Genomic DNA, 18,340 nt, shown 5'->3' with positions numbered 1-18,340 from the left:
TGAGTAACTTTTTATAGGCATCGCCTGAAATATTTTAATGTTTTTATTACTTTTTTATTCGGGAGAATAACGGGGGCTCGCGTGGCTACTGCTCTGTAGTAGTGCGAGGCTCCAGAATCTCTTCATTAGTGGCTCCTCATGTCTGTATGGTACTTACAGCGGTCACACCCTGGAAACCACTCCGTGGGCTAAATCTAATTGGGTGTAGGTAGACGGTCGTCTCCCGTCATCGTACCAAAGTCGGTGTGGGTAATAGGTGAACACCTTCGGTAGGCAAATGCTTCTGGCTGCCATGCGACAAAACAGGACGCTGCAACACGCCTTAAAGGACGCACGTTAGAGTCTTTTTAATTACGGCCAGCTGCTGTATCTTCTAGGTCCTATCGGTTGGACCGGAGGGTCCACTGATGCCCGGATCCTGAAGACGAGAGGGTGGATCTGTGGCTGTGCAGTCATTTATTTGGCTGTTCTCTTTTTTGGGAGAAGAGACTGAGGTCGCCTATGTCGAATACGACAAGAAGGACTATACTTTTTACTCTATAGTGTATTGCTTAATTCGAAATTCAAATCTACACACAAGATTTTAGCTGTTTGACCACAGACCACAGACCACGCTTTTAGAGACGCTTTTTGACCACAGGCACAATATATGACTATAGTATATGAAAAATAGATTCAGATATAGAATGGCGATTGAAATATTGACATACAGACCACTACAGTATAGATTTAGTCATGAAACATAAGCCAGGCGGCACGTTCAACATGCACCCGTCACTCAACACATGCAAGGCGAGTAGATAAACCTGTCTATCCGTGCCTGCTATCGATCGCCTGTTAGTGCAGCCTCTATTATTAACTTACTAATTACCGTTCTGGACCGAATGTTGCATTAGTTCCTATTGTCTTGCGGTTTCACTTCCACACACAATGTACTGGTGACCCGCTAGTGGTGCGCCCAGGCTTTTGATGAACGTTGTTTTGCAAATAATGCTTAATACTTTCTAAACTATTCTCCCGGAGAGGAATGAAAAGGCGATATAATAAAATAATCGTCCTACGAGTCCTACTTTTGCCGAACTAGGAGAATTATACTTCGAGAAAATATAAAGTACTTTCAGCAGTTACGGTTAATAAAAGTAGAATAGATTTTGGCCTTTTATAAATAGTAATGGGTAATTATATGGTCTTCATCATTATATATTTTAGGTCAACATATTTTTTTTTACGAACTCATCCGTCTAAAACTACATGTAAAGCCACTACCACAGCTGCTCATAGGCAGCGATACCGCTCCCTAATAGTTACTCGTATCTGCGCTGGTCCAACAGAAAACTCGGTGAAGCGACAAGAAATGTGTGGATTGCACTGGATGTACCTCCGACTAGCCCAATCGCGAGTATAGACTATAGTGTAGCCAAACCCTGATATATAGACTGGACTCACTAAATGTGTGGCGATAGATGCCAGTGACGCCGAGATCCATATTGGTTCGGTGACAATGTTGCATATTTCAATAGCCAGAGTGTACGTACATAAATAAACCACTACCAGTAATCCACAGCACAGAGAAATCTAGCTGCGACAACACATACGCAGAGTAACAGTTCTATTCCGGCGCTGCAGATAATCTACAATAAGACAGGACTAAATAAAAAAAACAGAATTTCCGAGGGGAAACTCCAGGTTAGCATTAACTACTTGGCTAGACACACAGACAGACAGAGCTGCTTCATCCACCTTTCCCACAATAGAAAATATCATTTATTTATAACATTTTTGGACTAAATTACCCCTTCATTCTTTGTTCAAAGTAAACTGGAACAGTTTTATGACACCATTCAGGCGAGTTGACATTAAAAATATACACCTAACCCAAGACAACTACATTTGATAATGAAATTCTTCATTATGAAAGGCATATTATATAGATAAACAATAGTATCATTAGGAGTGTAACATTAAGAAGGTAAATAACAAAAGCTCACGACTAAATCCCAAATGGGGTAGTCAGAGGTACATATACATACAGGTTCGAGCGCTAGTACGAAACCCGGTACCGGACTTGCACCAATGAGTTAATAATTTATCTTATGTGCAGTTTTCAGTAACGCAATTGTATAGTTTATACTTTTCTCTGTAGTATGGGTAGGTATTATTGAGAAATATGCATCTATATATATATATTGAGTATGTGCTATTGCTATATATATATATATATATAGTGTATTTTTATAAATATTTACTGTACTTATTATTAACCGTTGTTTTTCCAAGTCATCCAAGTTTTTTTATTGTTGATTCCGGGCAGTGGTTGCCTGGAAGAAATTGCTTTAGGGCAATTAGGTCGCTTAATAGTACTCTTGTTAAATGTATTATAAATATTTTTATCTTTTGTTTGTGTGCAATGAAGGATATTTGATTTGATTTGGCTTGACCGATACGGCAAATACGGCTCACCACCTATCTAACTCTAACAGCAAGGTCGGTGAGTAAGGAAGGTATTCTGATTGCAATATTGATTTTAAGTTCGCCAGCCGCGCGAGGTGATGGCACGTCTGACGGGCCCCTAATAGAAATCGTGACGACACTACTCTATTTACACCGAAATTGGGTTCCGGTAAAAAATGTCCGCGGAATTTCAACGTCCGGAGTAGGGAATGCAATCCCGACTAGAGATCGCAAATTCGAGATCCCGCGGGATCCCGAAATTTTCGGGAAAACTGCTTTTTTGTGATAGTGAGGTTAAGCGAAACAAAATATATTTTGAAAGAAAACAAAAACCTTTATTCTAAAATATTACTAATTAAATAATGTAGTTTTCCTTGGAAATCAGCATAATCAAAACAAAAAGTATAACTCAAGGAGATTCGCCCAATCCCGTCAATTTCGAAAGGGATCTCGTATATCATGCTTCGGGATTGATCCCGAAAAATTAGACAAGGTCTCGCGAAATCGGATCGAAATTCCCTAGCAACCGCTTTCCTTCCATTCCATTTCCATTTTCCATTTTTTTCCAGTTTCGTTTCCTTTGCATTTTTTTATTTTGGTTTGTTTTTCTTTTTTTTTGTTAATGATATTTGATTTTGATGAATTTATACAGTTTACTTAGTATTGATTTGTACCAGCAAAATGATTTTTCCTCGCAAATGTCAGAAAAACAAAACTAAAAACGTCGAAATGTTGAAGAACGACGTATGACACGCGTGAGCATTGGTTTATACTCTCGGCTCCATTATGCCCTCGCCTGCTCAGACTGAAATCCAACCTCACTGTAATGACCAATACAGCTTACTTGTATCATAATGTACTATTATAATTTCTTGCACACAGGGTATCACAAAACGCATATATCGCCTTAATATTAGGTACCTTTCAGTCCTGCCTCAGTATACAGATCCACGTCTTGCTTCAATATCAACATCTAACGAGCACAACCACACTCGTGATCAGGGGCGGCCCTAGCAAAATATTTAGGTGGTGTGAGACCTCAAAGTGGCTCCTCTCAGCCCCTTGACTATATGAAATTTTTCGATTATTTAAATCTTTTAAAAATGTTGCCGGCCACCCGTTCGGACTTTTATGTGCTTCTTTTATCGTGCGGGTTGTGATGTGGGATACCAACCTCATCAACCCTGGTGTCAGGGTTATTACTGAGCCACAAAAGGACACTGATATAGCTCATATAACGACTACATACTTACATCAGTAAATAGCAACCAGGACCGACGGCTTAACGTGCCTTCCGAAGCACGAATAATCTTACTTTCGGACAATCAGGTGATCAATCTGTAATGTCCTACCCAAACTAGGGATTTCAAAGTGATTTTTGTGATATGTCCCCACCGGGATTTGAACCCGGGGCCTGATGAAGTTTTAGTTTCCGGGTGGACCAGTCTTGGATGATTTTGGCGCCCCCTCTATTTCGGCGCCCCGGTGCGGTGGCACACCTTGCACCGCCCTAGGGCCGGCACTGTTCGTGTTTACCCAAATAGGCACCAATAACGCGCTCTCCCAGTGATGGCGGACTCTAGGTCAATACGTTTGGTTTACAAGTGACTAATTAGGCAAATAAACCTAACCACAAATGCAGCAACCACTCATGGACTAGTGAATTTGCAGCTTGCCTAATTAGAATAGAATAGAATAGAAGTTTATTGCAAGTCACAAGTAATACAAGGTGTTGTAATAAATATGCGTACATGTGACGCCCTGCTAGGGCACAGAATACAACTAGTTGCCGATTACTTGAAAATAATAACAATAAAAAAGGAATCTATAACTAACATATCTTAAATCTACTCTTTAGGAACTTTACACTTAAATTAATAACCTATAATACCTATTTATTTAGAGCAATTGAAGCATATTATTAGTTATAATCTAGTTATAAATAACAACTTTAGGCATATAAATACAGGGTGTTAGTGACATCGTAACGAAAACAGATTCAGCTCATTATTCTGAGTTAATATCAAGTGGAGTAAACAAGAAGATTTACGAAAGAGTTCTATTTTAAAAAAAAAAGCTAGTGTGACAGTAGACTAGGAACACGTTAAGGAAGTATGTGTCCAATCATCCCGCGCATGTCGTAAATACCGATGAGGGATTATAACCTCTCTAACGTGATCGAATTATGCTCTACACGTGTGATCGGTAAACTGTCACTATGCGGTTTGTCATCCCCATCTCAAACTTCAATACTAACCGCCTTTTCAATAAAAAATTAGTATTCGACAGCTGGGCAAAGTCGGATGCAACTGAATTGTCTACGTGAGACAAAACTTTGTTTGGCTGTCAATTACGTTGTAGCGCTTTGGGTGCTACCGAATAGAATAGATAATTAAATAATAGAAGGTAATAATTTTTAAGATATGTAATTAATATTAAATCTACGTTAGGTACAAGCTCTCGTGCGTGGGTTTATGCTGCGTAGAATACTTTTAGAGGTAAGTCGGAGTATCACTTCCCTGTCCCGCTTCGCTGGAGAGTGGTGGAGCCGTTGTACTCGGTCCAGGAAGTTGTAATGGTCCCCGATACCGACCCCGCCGGCGTGGTCGACGATTTCCCTCATTCAGCGCTTATCGCTATCGACCCACTAGGGTCGATTAATTCTTTCAAATATTTTTCCTCTCAGACGACGCCCTGAGCCGAGGTTCGCGCCCAACTGGGCACCCTCAGGCCTGTTGTCTTAAACGTTGTACCGGGTGAGAGCCTTCAGCGCTCCCCATTTGTCCGGCCAAGTAGTTAATGCCATCTGCGGCAAATCCACAATAAGTCACGTCAAAAAAAAAAAGCTCCAGGAAGTAGTTCTTCACACCCGTAAACATCCGTCACACTTAAAGTGTATAGGCTCCACATTCACCACTTGCTTATTTTTTTATTGAAAAAACCATTGATGGTTCTGTTAACAATATAAGTAGGTTAACGAACTAACGACCTCCGTGGTCCAGTGGTTGAGCGTTGGGCTCACGGTCTTGGGTCCGATTCCCGGTGGGGACACATTACAAAAATTACTTTGTGGTCCCTAGTTTGGTTAGGACATTACAGTCTGATCACCTGATTGTCCGAAAGTAAGATGATCCGTACTTCGGAAGGCACGTTAAGCCGTTGGTTCTGGTTACTACTAGCTACATGAGCCATGTCAGGGGCCTTTGGCGGCTCAATAGTAACCCTGACACCAGGGTTGATGAGGTTAGTCCTCCACCTCACAACCCACACGATAGAAGATGTAGGTACTTAAATGATAAATGATTTACGGGGTCTGCTGTAGCTACAAATACTTGTACTGACTGACTGCAGAATGAACAAATAGCAAATAAGTACATTGTCAATTCAATTACTGTACTAAGCACTGTAAATTGCAGTTGAATTTTAATGAAATTGTGGCGGTGGTATTGTCAGCCTAATTATGACCACAGTACAGCTTTGTGTGTCTAACCACGGTTTTAGTTGACGATTTTCTAATAAATTAATTATTTAGTTAGGCTTTCACGTTTTCACACAATTCAAAATAAATGAGAATTTTGACAAGTTGATGCCATAATGGTGCCAATACACCAGCACAAGACCTTGAGAAGTTTGTAAGACACATTTGCTCAGTAGAATACATTATTGTACAACGTGTTAAACTAAGGTGCATCCGCTGGAACGCAACGCTTGCCTGAACAAAAACATGAGAAGAATAACGCATGAGAATTCAACCAAATGAAAATATACAGGGTGTTAGTGACATCGTAACGAATACCGAGGGGGAAGATTCAGACCATGATCCTGAAAATCCATGAAATTTTTTGTGTTTTTTTTTTATTTCCATACTCTTTTCATTTTAAGTTTCATACTTTCGTGACGGAAAATTCCACTTGATATCAACTCTGAATCATCCCTCAAAGTTTTCGTTACGGTGTCACTAACACCCTGTGGTAGTGACATATTCTAACTAAATGTCACTAACACCCTGTATATGGTAGTGACATATTCTAACTAAATGTCGAGTGATTTATATCATTCTTAAACATTCTTATCTGTTTTGATTGCCTAAGAGAATGTATCTTAGTCCTTAAAGAACTGCTGAAACTGTTGAACAAAGAAAAGTAGTTCCGTTACTTAGAATACAATAATCTTCTAAGACATTATTGAGCTATAATTCAGGTTTATTGCTAAGATACTTCCCTCGTTCACAATGAGGTATTGTCTAAGAGTTATCCTCTATAGAAGTTGGTTATCCCCTCCATCGGTGTTCACCGTGTTTAAATCAAGGAATGGTTCAATAAAACTTGCCCACGGACTTACTGGAAATAAATGTTGCAATCGAGAGGGGTATCGTATTGCAGATTCTAGTAGGAATGTTTCTTGGGCAAATTTTGAAGACGTTGGAAAACAAAACACTACTTATACCTATAGGAATGTTAAAACACACATCCGATAGAAAATTATGAGTTATAAAAATAATAATCGTCAGAAGACGATCTGCAAAAACTTGAGGCACCTTTATGTCATTAATCGTGACCATAAAGTACAAATAACAAAACAAAGCCTTTTCCAGGCTGGAGCCGCGTCCTAATTTATTCTTAGGCTGTGTCCCCAGTAAGCAAACTGTCAGAGGCCGACTGAGTGAGCCGCAAATTTGCAGCGAACTGAAATTTGAGTTAGTGATGTGTGTGTGCGTTGAGATTAGTTAGGTGCGATGCAAAAAAACACGTCCTAACACGATGATAGCTTTTTTCTAACTATCCGAATAATCAATTTGCGGCAAACGTCCAACCAATTGTCGACTGGAACCGGTTTTGGTGGGAGTCGGCCGCTCACTAAAATAGTCGGCGCGCGTAACGCTGCAACTGCGTACAGTGAGCGCAAAACTAGCAAACTGTGAACACTCCATTTGAAATATATGGAAGGGCGTACTAAACCGATACGCCGCTAACTCAGTCGGCGGCTCACAGTTTGCCTACTGGGGACGCAGCCTTACTCACAGCATTTAGCCGCAGCGAGCGGCATTGTCCGCAGATCGCCGGATTACTTCCTAAAGTGAGCGCAACGCTTACCGTATGAATATTTCATCGCTGTAAAGGAAACAATCGTGGCGAGGTGCAAAACAATAAGCTTAAAAAGGTCCCTTTCTCTTCTCAATTTACGACCCAGTAAGGGTCCTGTATAATTTTTGCATGAGCTCGAATGGTTGCCGGCGTGCAGACTCGAGTCTTGTCCTCACAATAACGCGGAAATAGCGGTATTTTTCACCGGAGTACATTAAAAGAGACTATTTAAAGCTTGTTTTTGTTGTTTCTTACAAAGCCATATTTGTTGCTTTTTGCGGGCTCACATGCCACGTGAAGTAAGACAGGGTGTTTATTTGGATTGTGTTGCGTGAAATGTAGAGCCAGTAGGTTTGTTCCGGTTTATAGAAGGCAAAAAATGTGTATGCTAAGATGGTGACGCTCTGTTCTGATTTAGGTTTAAAGGATTTACCGAATTGCTGATCAGAAGATTTACTTGAAAATCAGTACCACGCTTTCTTTGAAAATATCACCCAAAATATACCACTAGGCAAATGAACATTATTATACTTGACTATACTGGTAATCAGCCAATGTTTGGAAGTGACTTTAGGGCCTACCGACGATGCCGATCGGAATTTGCAATGATTTTGAAAAGTCTCTATTACCTACCAAGGCTTTTTTGTTGAAGTACATACATACATACATAAACACACGCCCGTAATCCCAAATGGGGTGGGCAGAGCCACAAGTAATCAAAGACAACTTGCAGCCACTGTTGATACGAAGTCCTAAGATGGATATGATGAACCTTATGGTGATAAGGGATCAGCCTATCGCCCATAACATTGGTCCATCATGTTAGAGAACGCAATCCCTCTGTCGGTTTTTACGACATGCCCGGGAAGACAAGCAGCTGAACGTGTTCTATGTTTTTTGTTGAAGTAATTCATAATTATTCGCGCAGTTATCAGTGTTACGTGAAAATATGAGGAATGAACTAACCCTAACTTGCCTACAAGGTAGGCAAATCGTTCAGTATAGTAAGGTAACCAAAGATTGAAACAGGAAATTCGACTTCTACAAATTGCACCAAAACACTTTGTATCAACGGTGAGCCAATCACATCAGTGCAAGCCAAGTGTTCAACTTTGATGAAAGCACCTGCCAACCATTTCCTGTGTCGGCTCTGTCGGTAGCAAATGTGCAGGTCAAAATAATTTAGCTCTAGACTGAAACACATTACAGATTCAATCTGTGTTCACAAACTAGTTGGCGTTCCTTGCGTTCCTTGCGAATGGCTCCCGAATACTTGTTCACTTTGTGGTACAATTGAGACGGGATAGTGGAAATTGGAATAAATCGTAACAGATTGACGGTTGTTCAAGTGCTGCAAGTGTACGGCCTAATACTGAACATATTTTATGCGGACGTGCCTTGCGGTTCATAATGTACTTAATATAACTAGTTTGCTATAAACCTCTAAAGTGCCAATACGTATGTGTTTCCTTTAAACTTAATACACTAAGTTATTTCAGCCTAAGGTTTGCCTGGAAGAAATTGCTATTTAGCAATAAGGCCGCCGATTGTGCTTCTCATGTCCTTTTAAAATCCAAACCATATTGTTTAACTATTGTGTCTGGAAATTGAGTTTACTGACGCCATCTAATTTTAAGTTATACCTGTTATTTTCTTATCCGTTGAAGAAGAAAGGGACGGGTAATCGACAGGCATAAAGTTTATGGAATACACGTCAATTTTAATCATAAATCTAAAACAACCGTCTAAAAATCTTACATCGGCCAATAACCCGACAGAATTAAGTAGACAGCACGTCAAACGCATTGCATACCAGCGAGATGCCTATTTTTTCGCACGGGTTATTCATTAATTTAAAATTTACTTGTTGACAATCACCCGTCCCTTTTCATTTCGGCGGACAAAAAAATGACGGTTATAACTTAAAACAAAATTTGGAGGTGTCTGGAATCGGGGCCATTGTCTTAATAATCTGTAATAGTCCTGTTCGCAGAACGCGTGACTGACATAGTAGTGTCACGGGTTTCAAGCCCGGATCCAGCTCTAAACAACTGAATTCGACTTTATGAGTTTAAATTCATGTTTGGATCATAAATAATTGATATTCCGTGGTTTTCAGGATTTGTGTCCAGTTAAAGGCAATAGTCTTGCCCCCTTGTACGAACATGGGACTTAAAATTCTTGCCCGTGGGGATGCAGGCGTGATGCTATGTTATGTTATTGTCATAATAGTCAGGAATGAATGCTTAAGCGTATGTTTGTTTGGTAACTGTCTACAAAATATCGCTAACAACTGGTGCATCGGCCCACGCGCCAGCAATAGTAGGATCCGTACTAATTACAGCGGCGGCTGAGCATCTCCGACTCCTTACTGTCTTGCTGCCGCACAGCAGTGCAGACTATTGCTTCCTCATTCTTTACCGCAGCATGGAGCTATCGCATCAAGGGAATCTTGACTCCAGCACGTAAATGTTGTTGCCGATTCTCGCAGACGCCGATTTAATTCAAACTTAACTTGACAGTTCTAAAAAATAGCACTGTCCCTTTCTTTTCGTTATGATAAGAGAAGGAAGACACTAGTTGTAGACAAAGTTGTAGTCAAATTAAATTAAGCCTGCCGGAATTAATTTTGTGCTTGAATAGACATACAAAATCGATAAAGTACGAAAATAGAAATTCATAATTCATGTTCACAAATTATTTTATTGATACGTGTTCCTGGCAAATAAAAATAATGAATTACTATTCCATTACGAAAATATGAATCAATCATGATCTATGGTTGAAGGGATCACGAGTGCAGTGGTACAATACAATAAAGAACAACAATACAACTTACAATAGTACCAGGTACTGGCTGTTCCTGGTTCCGGGACTAGTGTCAGGCTAGTGTTGTGACCGTTATTTAGATTACCGGTATTAATAGAGTTATCGGTAACTTAACCACTACTTTTCTTTATCACTACGTAGTATAAAACAAAGTCGCTTTTTCTGTCCCTATATCCCTATGTACGCTTAAATCCTTAAAACTACGCAACGGATTTTGATGCGGTTTTTTTAATAGATAAAGTGATTCAAGAGGAAGGTTTATATGTACATTGTTTTAAGTTTGCGCGGTTATTATTATAATTAAAGCACATAATAACGGGTTCTTACCGCGTTTAAATGGGGATATGGCACTTGCAACAGTGTCGAAATATCGGGAGTCTCATATCCCCATTTAAACGCGGTAAGAACCCGTTATTATGTGCTTTAATTAGGTTTATATGTATAATAACATCCATTAAATAGTGGAGAAATACTGTTATTTTTGAGGTTTTTAATGTGATGTTGTAAATAATTTAATTTTTTCTACAGCATTGCACCCGAGCGAAGCCGGGCGGGTTGCTAGTATTGAAATAAATAAAATAGTAACTATGCACAGGTTGTAAAAAATATTTTTTATCAAAGCCATTTTTCGTAAATTGACGATGTTGTTTGTAAGTTGCCCCAAGCATGAGTGATTACTATAAAAACAATAATTCTTTGATTATAATTATTATCGCTTACTTTTATTATTTAAAATACTTACCTACGTTATTTGTAATTTCCTCTTAGAATTTTATGTCAAGTATAATTTATGGTTTTTCTTCGTAAATTGTATACCGGAACGTAACATGCGGTAACGGTCACGTCTGTGGTAATTCACATCATTTTGAAGCCCTAATCTTACCGGTACGGCGCCGGCTGCGGGAACGTGAGTCGGCGGTATGTAATTCGATTTGTGCCAAAATTAAGTTTCCTTTCGACACTTCTTGTGGGATTTATTTACTTTTCAAACTAATCACATCTTTAAAGACGCAATAAATAAGTATATTTTGTTTGTCTCGGAATTAGCTTGAGTCAAAACATGGGTGAACTCAACTTAATACCTATACATCAATGGGAGAACCTGTTTAAAGGAAAACTAAGTTAAGGGACATATAACAAAACGAGAAAGATGTTTTTGTCGTGATTCGGGATATAATGTACCTTTTTCGTCACAGTCCTTTGTTTTATCAATCAAGAATTTTAAAATCTTCTTCTCTTCTATCGTGTGGATTGTGAGGTGAATTACCAACCTCATCAACCCTGGTGTCAGGGTTACTGGTGTTGGTGTCATGACCCATGTAACGACTACGTACTTACATCAGTAAGTAATAACCGGGACCAACGGCTTAACGTGCCTTCCGAAGCATGGATCTTTTTACTTTTTAGACAATCAGGTGATCAGCCTGTAATGTCCTTACCAAACTAGGGATCACAAAGTGATTTTTGTGATTTGTCCCCATCGGGATTCGAACCCGGGGCCTCCGGATCGTGAGCACAAGGCTCAACCACTGGACCACGGAGGCCGTTTTATTTTACAATAAAAAGTAAGAAATAAGATAAGACTTGCTTTGCTTCTTAAGGCGAGTTGGTTGAAACACTTTTTGCAGATCACGATAGGATTGGGATTCCGTTCCGCATTCCGTCCTAGTGAAATAGTTGGCGAACAAAGCGAGCTCGGATCGTATTTTAATTAAACTTGTGAATTTGTCCACGTATCCGATGATCAAGTTTATTCATTACCTCGTGGCTATTTGGCGTGCCACGAGCTGGCACGATGGCCGCACTGGCACGCGCCGCCACGTCTGACATGTTTGTCGTGTTGGCCCTGTTGGCTAGACATCGTGACGCGATTATGCTCTCTTATGGCTTATGGCGTGGTGTCATAATTTATCCCACACGTTTATGGTTAACAGTTAAACTGCGAAGTTGCGTGTGGCGAATTGGCAATCATATAATACGTATGTAACTAATATAGGATCAACGATTGAGAAAGCCATTTTGTGCATCAATACATTAAACTCTCTCTCTCTCTTAGTAATCTGTGTAATCTTTGTATACAGGGTGTTAGTGACATCGTACCGAATACTGAGGGGGATGATTCAGACTATGATTCTGAGTTGATATCAAGTGCAATTTCCTGTGGGAAAATTAATGAAAATTTTAGTATATAGTATTTTCAGTTCCATACTTTTGTGACGGAAAATTATGAGATTAAACGAACTTACCTGTAAGTGAAGTTCTATCTCAATTATACGAAGCTCCTTGTTCGAGAGGTTTTTAACAGTGTAGTCTACGTCTTATGCTCCAGCATCGTCACAATTTTCAAAGCTCATATCCAAAGCTAAAAAAACAGTTAGTTTCCCGCTTCCTGAACGCAGCTGTCAACTAATGTCATTATGTTTAAAGCATGTTTCATGGACAACTCCATCACCTGTGGAAGCTTTAGGGCGGGATATTAAAATTGAAGGGAGGGAGTCCTCTCGAACAAGGAGCTTCGTATAATTGAGATAGAACTTCACTTACAGGTAAGTTCGTTTAATCTCATAATTATACTCGCTCCTTGTTCGAGAGGTTTTTAACAGTGTAGATGTTCAAAGTTTAGTTGGGAATGAAACATTTAAATTGAAACGAGTACCAATAATATGATTATTCATTAATGAATAAAGTACATACATTGTTATCACAAAAGCTAATTAAGCTGCCCATGACTTTAATCCCAATAAAGGCAGTCAGAGGCACAGCCGTCTCCTGATAAACTCAGCGCGGCGTTCCACCAAACGTTTTGATATTATCATGTAAAAAACAATAAGAATAATAACTGTTCGCTAAACAAGTTTCACCAGTTCTCAAGAATGGAATCGATATTATGTATGTTATATATGGTTATACTATACTGTACTAGAATAGATACATAGTTCTAAATAATAAAGTTGAAGTTGAGCAAGTACATTAAATACCTATTTCACATTACTATCAATTTCACAACAAAAGAACTACACAAGAACAAATTTCTGATGGAGCTCAACATCAAGATTGGCTATAAGAGCCTCACAGGGACCTCACCATAGAGCACATTTCCGAAGCTCTTGAACAACAACGATAGTTATAGTCGAAAGGACTGTGAGACTTCATCATATAGTATAACACTCATTTTTCATTGGCACACCAAGGGCTACAATAATTATCAAAGTTACACATTATTTGTTTACATACATAAAAGAAGAAGAAATACATAAAGAAGAACGGGTAATGACGAGGGCACCCAGACACAAGATTGATTGTAACATCCTGTGCTAAGTTGGCAATTGTTGTCGACATTGAGTAGTTAAATGAATCCTAAGACAACATGTCAAATTGATTAGAGAAAATACAAATATAAGTGCAAGTAAGAATTTCGATACATTTATTCAAATGACCTTTTTCATTAAAATATTCAGAACCACTGAACTAAACTTTCCTCTTTATTATAAAATATTGTTAAATGAGGCTGAAAGTATAAAGAGGGGAAGTGCATTTACATTATGTACTTGTGTGATAATTATCTTCGGAATAATTAAGATTTTGTTTTTATTAAAATAGATTACCTGAGCCCACGTTATTGTGTATTACCTAATATCGACCATATGGGCTTGGTAATAACATTTAGTATATTTTTTTATGTGGTAATAATAAATATAACTTGTTGTGGATTTTTTTCCTATTCCTCTATGCAACCTTTCACCCACCAATCAGATGATAGAACAACGTACACACAACACATTAACACACGTAACATTGTTTACGCAGCTATCTCTTTAGTGTAATAATTATTGAATTTGTTTTTAGGACAGTAATAGTAACGTCCTATTATTTACTGGAAAAATTGGATAAACATATATTTATCATGAAAATATTATTGTTACTTCTCCACTGCAGTTTGGTTCCGATTGATTAAGTGGAGGGACATTATTGTTGTAATTTTTATATTAATTGTAAACTGTGTTTTGGGCTGATCAGCAACAACATAATAAATCTACAACAACATAATTTAGAGAAAACGCTAATGGTGATGTAAGTTATATGTTAATAATGAACTATTTTTCCTTCCTTTTCACCTATGAGTTAATAATAAAAAGGGCAACTATTCTATCTAACCGAACTAGGTATCAATATTTTACAATTTCGAATGTAATACTTGAAGGAAATTTTCATTGAAGTTATAATATTATCAGGTAGGTACCTCAATTTATACTGAGATTAGTATTGTTATTCCTGATTAACAAAGACAGGATTTGAATCCCATGTCTTAATGATAATGCTAAAACTTTTAGTGATAGACATTCGGAATTAATTTTTCCAGAATTTTGAAAAAGTAAATATCATAAAGGTAGGTATATTTGCTTGTGCAAATTTTCCCATTATAACTTTATAGGGAATTCTTCCTCCTCATGAGGTACTATTCTTAAACGGCCTTGCTGCCTGGGCCACTGTTGATACTAATGGCTGTGAGACTGCTAATACATCTGGTTGTAGCTCTGCTACTACTGCTGGCTGTAGGGCTGCTGGTACTGCTGGTTATGGCACTGCTGATCATGACTGGTTGCATCACTGCTTTTATTGCTGGCTGTGGGGCGGCCTGCTGATACTGTTCCTTGTGGGCTTTCTGTTCATGCTGTTGGCTGTGGGGCTGCCTTCTGATACTGTTGTCTCTGTTCCACAGATCCTGTTGCTATCTCGTTTACTCACTCTTCGGGCAATGTTATTCATTATTATTTATGTGCTATTTGAATTTTATGATGTTGGTTGAAAGAATTTAATAGCAGTATTCTCTAACCATGTCTTGTGTACAGTTATCTCTTTTGAAAGTAATCTCTGACATTACATACTATTAATACTTTGATTTCTAGCACAGTTGAATCATCTGATAAAGATGTAAAGGCCTGTGATGATGAGGTTGATTAATAAAACAGAGGCTTTTAGGTTTTGAATTGTCGGTTATTTCTTCAGAATTTGTACTCTCATTATTTTATAATAATCAATTTGACATAATAGTCTATTGTTTCTCAGCATTAGTCTAATCTTGAGTTTCAACATGGGTAGGTAAGCCCCGACAATTCAATGGTTTATCTTCGATTCCTCAAGTGACAAACCAAACATGGAAATAAAAGTATAAAAAATAGTTGGTCTATGTTCTAGCTATCTACTAGCGTTTAGCAAAAGGCGATACTTGTAGTGGTAGCTTTATGTTATTTGAGTTGATACCATCAAGTCCATTGTCTATCCTCTAAGTGATAGCTCTAGGTATGGAAATGAGAAATAGGTATATAGCGCTTGCTAATGCCGACCATAATCGTGGTAGCTCTTATATTAATAGGGTTCATACCATAAAGTCCATTGTCTATCCTCTAAGTGATAGCTCTAAGTATGGAAATGAGAAATAGGTATATAGCGCTTGCCAATGCCGACCATAATCGTGGTAGCTCTTATGTTAATAGGGTTCATACCATCAAGTCCATTGTCTATCCTCTAAGTGATAGCTCTAAGTATGGAAATGAGAAATAGGTATGTTAGCGCTTGTCAATGGCGACTTTCTTAGTGGTAGCTCTTACATTCATTGTGTTGATACCTTCAAGTCCATTGTCTATCCTCTAAGTGATAGCTCTAGGCATGGAAATGATAAATAGGTATATTAGCGCTTGGCAATGGCGACCTTCCTGGTGGTAGATCTTTTGTTAATAGGGTTCATACCATCAAGTCCATTGTTTATCCTCTAAGTGATAGCTCTAAGTATGGAAATGAGAAATAGGTATGTTAGCGCTTGTCAGTGGCGACCTTCCTAGTGGTAGCTCTTATGTTCATTACATTGATACCTTCAAGTATATTGTCTATCCTCTAAGTGATAGCTCTAGGTATGGAAATGTAAAATAGGTATATTAGCGCTTAGCAATGGCAAACTTCCTAGTGATAGCTCTTATGTACATTAAGTTGGTACCATCAAGTCCACTGTCCATCCGCTAAATGATAGCTCTAGGTATTAAAATAACGCATAGGTATATTTGCGCTTTGCAACAGTCTTAGTGGTTGATTTTTATGTTAATAGGGTTGATACATCAAGTCCATTGTCTATCCTCTATTGTGATAGCTCTAAAAGGAAACAAATAGTCTCTCTATTCTCTAGTCAGACAGTTCACTACTAGTGCTTAACTAGGTGACTCTCCAAGTGGTGTTCTCTTGTTGGTTAGGTTGGTACCAATAATCATCACCCATACGTTGGAAGCTTGAATTATAATAAGATTAGAGTAATTTGGAAGAAATTGCTTACTATAATAAGGCTATCTTTTGCCTGTACTCTCTTAACACTCTTTCTGTTTTTATTGTTAGGGTATATTATCATCATCTTATATTGTAAGTATCATTCGGAGAAGATAACATTATTAACACCACTTAACAGAGACTGTGAGAAGGGATTATGTACTGTTATAATATATATAATATCATTTTTAAGTATGGTTATCCTGTAGTAAACCAATTATAATTCTCTAAATGTTTTAAGTGTTATCTTGAATAAGTTATGTATCTTGTCTACCAATGGTGTAGATGACCTCTGTGATATCGAGTACTACTGTGTCATGGGTACTTCTTGATGAACAGGGTAAACATGAAGTGCTTCTGTCATCTAATTATCTGAACTTGTCAAATTATTTCCGAGTTAATTATTTACTTTTCTATGCCATTCTGCGGTTATATTTCACTGGTTCTCTTTGTTTTATAATAAAACTGCTCATTTCATTCGCTGATAGTAAGTTATCAACCGCAACATAAGCCAAGAACATGAATTACAAAAAGAAACAAAAAAAAATTATTATTATTTTTTGACAGATGAAAATAAAAACGCGGCAATCAGGGACTGAAGACAAGGCTTAGGCCTATTTTGATCGTGATTTTCGAATATTAAATTACTAAAGTCAAGACTGTATAGTCCTCAGATCTTTGCCTGCCTTATATAAGGCGAATTTAAACAACATCAACATCGGAATAAAGTATAACTTTTAAAGCTTTTTGGCGGGAAACGGAAACGGGACAGTTGCTTTCTTCATTGAGTAATCTAAATAATTAATACGAAGTGGTGTTTTGTGGTTAATGATCGCATTAAGTTAGTCGGAAGACATTCGCGAGTGTTATTATATTGGAGTATTCAATAAACAAAGTGTATCTGCCTATTTTCGCTTCGTGCTAGGAAGCCGCTTCATAACTCAAAAGTTTATGCGGACTTTTGAGTTAATTCGTTTGGGGTTCGGAGTAGGAGTCTACTCCGAGGGTGGGGGCTTAGGTTTCATCATCATCATTCATCACCTTTCACCATTTCATTAATCATCAAGAAAAAAATACGTCAGACATGGCTGTATGGGCATAGTTCCCTTTGCCTTACCCTTCGGGGAAAAACAAAAAAAAAAAGTATAACTTTTAAATCACTGTTATAACACGAACACGATACAATTTTAATATTATTATTATTTCTGTTAATAAAACTAGTTACTTTTATTAGTAATAAGTACCAACTTAAGTTACTTCTTCGAATTTTAGGATTATAAAATTATAACCTCAAAAAAAGTAATTTGTAATAAAAGGAATTAAATTGAATTGATCATAATTATATCTTCTCTTGTTTTAGTAGATGGATAATGTTAAGACTTACCAGTTTAATCCATATTTTTTTCTTTGGTACTGTTTCTAGCTTTTTTAGAGAAAAAAGCACTTGATTATGTAAGTAACAGATTTTTCGCACTATATCAATCATGTTTTTGTATTAAATATTGGTTTTCAATTAGTTTATTTACGGAGGCGAAGTGACGCGCCGGTGCACAAAAACCGTAATGACATTAGTTGACAGCTGCGTTCAGGAAGCGGGAAACTAACTTTTTTTTTTAGCTTTGGATATGAGCTTTGAAAATTGTGACGATGCTGGAGCATAAGAC

The 18,340-nt window shown here is 37.9% G+C and overlaps 1 protein-coding gene across 1 annotated transcript in view; it reads right to left on the bottom strand.

Annotated features, from left to right (window-relative positions):
• The window catches only part of LOC126366150 (serine protease inhibitor dipetalogastin-like), a 28,195-nt gene extending 10,040 nt beyond the window's left edge, over window positions 1–18,155 (bottom strand). Inside the window, exon 1 of the mRNA XM_050009095.1 lies at window positions 18,061–18,155. The gene's annotated coding sequence lies outside the window, so the exon portion shown is untranslated. The remainder of the gene's footprint in view (window positions 1–18,060) is intronic.
• Between the last annotated feature and the right edge of the window lie 185 nt (window positions 18,156–18,340).

This window comes from Pectinophora gossypiella, chromosome 4 (genome assembly GCF_024362695.1).
Source record: "Pectinophora gossypiella chromosome 4, ilPecGoss1.1, whole genome shotgun sequence".
NCBI classification, from domain to species: domain Eukaryota; kingdom Metazoa; phylum Arthropoda; class Insecta; order Lepidoptera; family Gelechiidae; genus Pectinophora; species Pectinophora gossypiella.
Note: the sequence above shows the minus strand (reverse complement) of the source record. Positions and strands in the feature narration are given on the sequence as shown.